This window comes from Pyrgilauda ruficollis, unplaced genomic scaffold (genome assembly GCF_017590135.1).
Source record: "Pyrgilauda ruficollis isolate IOZ18807 unplaced genomic scaffold, ASM1759013v1 scaffold162, whole genome shotgun sequence".
NCBI lineage: Eukaryota > Metazoa > Chordata > Aves > Passeriformes > Passeridae > Pyrgilauda > Pyrgilauda ruficollis.
Genome location: NW_024514987.1, coordinates 480965 through 484668, shown reverse-complemented (window position 1 = coordinate 484668; position 3704 = coordinate 480965). Strand labels below are relative to the sequence as shown.

Here is a 3704-nt window from a genome sequence, read left to right as displayed (position 1 = left end):
CCCCCCACCCCGCGCGCCGCCGCGCCACGCCCCGCGCAAAAGGCGTAAATCCCGTTCGTGAATTCCGCCCCTTCCTGCCTGCAGCCGCGCCGGAACGGACAGCTCAGGGAGCCAATGGAAAGGGAGGAGGCTGACCATGGGAGATTCGCCAATCGGCGTTGAGGGGGCGGGAGCGCGGTGGCGCGAGGGGGCTGCTGGGAGATGTAGTCAAGGAGGGGGAGTGATGGCCGCCTGGTGCCCTGCCCCAAATCTGCGGGTTAGAGCCTCCTGAGCGGCTCGGACCGGCCGGGATGGGGAAGGGCCTGCGGGGAAAACCAGGAAGGCATAGGCTGACGTCACTCAGCTTGTCCAGCCTGGTCAAGAGAGAGCTGATGGTTCTGGAAAGGAACTGTCCCACCCCGGCCATGGCAGGGACACCTTCCCCTGCCCCAGGTGCTGCCAGCCCTGTCCAGCCTGGCCTGGGCACTGCCAGGGATCCAGGGGCAGCCCCAGCTGCTGGGCACCTGTGCCAGGGCTGCCCACCCTCTCAGAAAAGGATTCCTTCCCAAAATCCAATCTCAGCTTACACTCCACCAGCTTACGGCTACTCCTCCTTGTCCTTTCCCTTTTCCCTGGGAAACAAAACTCACCGGGCCAGGTTCCTGATGTCAGTTTGCAGGAGGCACTTGGCACTGTCAAACCAGCCACACTTGCCTCTGGTGGCACCTCAGAATTCCAGCTGGAATCCGGCCATTCCGGCCCCTGGACACGTCCCTCCAGACCCTTTCCAATGATCCCTTTCCCTCCCGTGGGCTCCCCCAGGTCCCTGCTGCCCCCCGGGACCCCCGTGGCTCCCCGGGCCGGGCACCGAGCCCCTGCACGCTCCAGCTGCCAGCAGCTCTGCCGAGCAGCCCCGAGCCCGCGCGTGCCCAGAAAATAAAGCCATAAAATAAAGAGGAAGGGGCCGGGGGCTGGCAGTGTCTGCAGAACCCCTCCCTTGGCCTCGGCCTGCGGCCACCCGGCCCTGGGGACACCGAGGAGCAGCAAGGCTGGCCTGCCCAGCCGCGCTCCCAAGGAGGGCAGGTGTGTGAAAGGAATCAAAGCTCACCTGAGCCACCTCCCTGCAATTCCGCTATTAGACATTCCCGGAGTCTGCTAGGAAAGTGTAATTAACAGTTTAAATTTTCATCTGGAACTTAATTCCCTGGCTCCCAGGCAATCCCTGCTGCGCGGCAGGAGAAAATTCCTGCTGGATTTTTCCAAAAGAAGGAGGAAAAGCCCCTTGAATCAGAAACTTCAGGACTCCTCCTTGCACCTCCAGCCTCACAAATGACAGCTGCAATCATTTGTCTCCATCTTGCAAGCCATTCACTTACTCAGCTGTGGTCAAAGTCCTTTACAGAAGGAAATTGTTAATTGTTGCCTCTGCATCAGTCCAGGTTCTAATTAAACAAATAATAATCGGGATCCATCCTCACAAAAGGGTTTTATCTCCTTTTCTCAGATGCCATCTCCATGGGGACCCAAAGCTCCACGCAGAAAATCAGGCAGGCTTCAGATGCCCTTGACATGGAGGTTTTCCTTGCTGGTGGAGACAAAACTGGGCCATGGCAGCTGGAATTTTTCTCAGGCTGGTGCCAGGAATGGCAGGGCTGGAGCCAGGGGGACTTGCCTGTTCTGGCTGTCAGAGCTGGAGTTTGCTGATGGGGTCTGAAAGCTGGGGACTGCCACCAAGGTGTTCTGCCAGCAGCACAGCTCCTGCAGGAGCACCACACCTTGGAGAGGATCCCCGAGGAACAGGGCTGTGGCTGCTCCAAGGACAGGCACAGGGAGCAAGGAATGAATCTGCCTGAGGGCTTGCCCTTTTTACAGTGCTGAAATTTAGTACAAAAGGCATTTTTCATTATTTTTAATTTTAAAAGGCATTTCAATAAATACCTGTCTCCTCTTCTGTCCTCAGCCTATGCTACACAGGAAAAGAAAAAAAAAAAAAAAAGGAAATTCAGTGCAAAAACCCCACAACACACACACAAAGTCCAATTTTACACCCTGTGCCACAGTTAGGATGTCCCAGGGTGCAAATGCAGTTTCACAGCCACAGATCCTACCCTGCAAATGGTTTGTCCTGCAGACACCTGCGGCTGGACTGGGATTTGTTTATTTGTTTGCAGGTTAAAACGGTCAGGCCAGAGCAAGGAAATTTCCTCTTGGCCGAGAATCTGCAGGAACCAAATCTGAGCAGGCTGACAGGTCCCTGTCCAACCCAGAGCAGCAGGAGCAGAGCCACGAGGCCTCCCCTGGATGCTGCACCTCTGCATCCCCTGCATCCCTGCATCCCCTGTATCCCCTGCATCCCTGCATCCCCTATATCCCCTGCATCCCTGTACCCCTGCATCCCTGTACCCCCTGCATCCCTGCACCCCCTGCACCCCCTGCATCCCCTGCATCCCCTGTACCCCCTGCATCCCCAGCACGGCTGATCCCGGCACCAGGAGGGAGTCAAACCCAGCCTGGTCCTTTCTCAGGAGCACCGTGCCTGTCCCAGGCTCCAGGAACAGCTTCTGGATTGCCTCACGGAGCCTCCCGCTGCCAGAGCACAGGCCTGCTCAGCCCAAACATCCCCAGCTGCATCCCCGCTCAGGCTGCTCACCCAGATATGACTAAGCCCTTCAGAAGGGGAAACGCTCAGGGTTTCTTGCTTAATTGGTAAAACAGATTAATTCGAGTACCCAGCACACGGCCAAACGGAAAAGAGGAATTGACACACCTAGCGGGTTCCTGCTGGGGCTGACGATGTGCTTTAATGGATGGGTCACGTTTGGGGGTGATTTTGCAGCCCGCAGCTGCCACAGGCTCCCCTCCTGCCCGCCGCACTCCCTGCAGCCTTCTGACCGCTGGCGCTTCGGGAGGCTCAAAGCAAGACTGCAAGGGATGCAAACCAGCAAAGGCCACCTTCAAAGCTCGAGGCTTTGCTGCCACATGTCATGGAAAGGGCCCGTGCCTTCCCCACACGCAGCTCCCACAAGAATCAGGGGCTGCATCTTCACCAAAAGGCCCCTTGGCTCCGAAAGTTTAGGCAGTAAAGCAGGTAAAAACCCGTTCGGGTTGCTCCGGTCACGCACGTGTGACAGCCAGGATGTTGGAGGACAGCCAAGAAATCGGGGTGGCCGCAGTGCCAAGCGACCCCCCCGCTGCTCCCGAGGTTTCACTGGAGCCTTATCAGATTTCCTGGTGACTCAGAGCAAGCGGTCACCGGGGAGAAGGGCACGGCCTCAGCAGGGACGGGGGGGCAGCCCCTCGGTGCTGCAGAGCAGCGGCCCCCAGCCCCCTCTGTCCCCCGGAGCCCCCGGCCCAGAGCTGTCCCCTGCACGCCGAGGACAGGCGGAGCAGGCTCTCTGCAAGGAGCACACACAGCAGGCACTTTGCTCAGAGAGCTGTGCCTGTCCCCAGGCCGGGCCGCTCCCCACAGCGTGGCTGGGCACCCCCTGTTCCTGCTGGGACAGCGCAGAGCCCCCTCTGCCCCCCGAGAGCAGCAGCCCCTGCCGCGGATCCCGCTCTCCTCCTGTCCCCGCTCACATCCTCCTGTCCCCTGGCACCCCCGACCGTGCTTTGGGGCCTTTGATTCCCGCAGAGCTCCCTGCTCTGTGCAGCCCCTCTTGTGCTTCCCCCCGTGCAGAGCACCCCCTGCCCCTGCACCCCCTCTTTCAGCAGCACCCCCCTCCCAC

General features: G+C 59.3%; 1 long non-coding RNA gene across 1 annotated transcript; it reads right to left on the bottom strand.

Moving 5' to 3' along the window:
• Positions 1-242: 242 nt before the first annotated feature.
• LOC121351229 lies at positions 243-2305 on the bottom strand. The gene is made up of 3 exons (XR_005954767.1): positions 2088-2305; positions 1918-1945; positions 243-1737 (listed from the first exon to the last, which is right to left on the bottom strand). It is a non-coding gene; the product is annotated as an uncharacterized LOC121351229 (long non-coding RNA).
• Positions 2306-3704: the final 1399 nt, after the last annotated feature.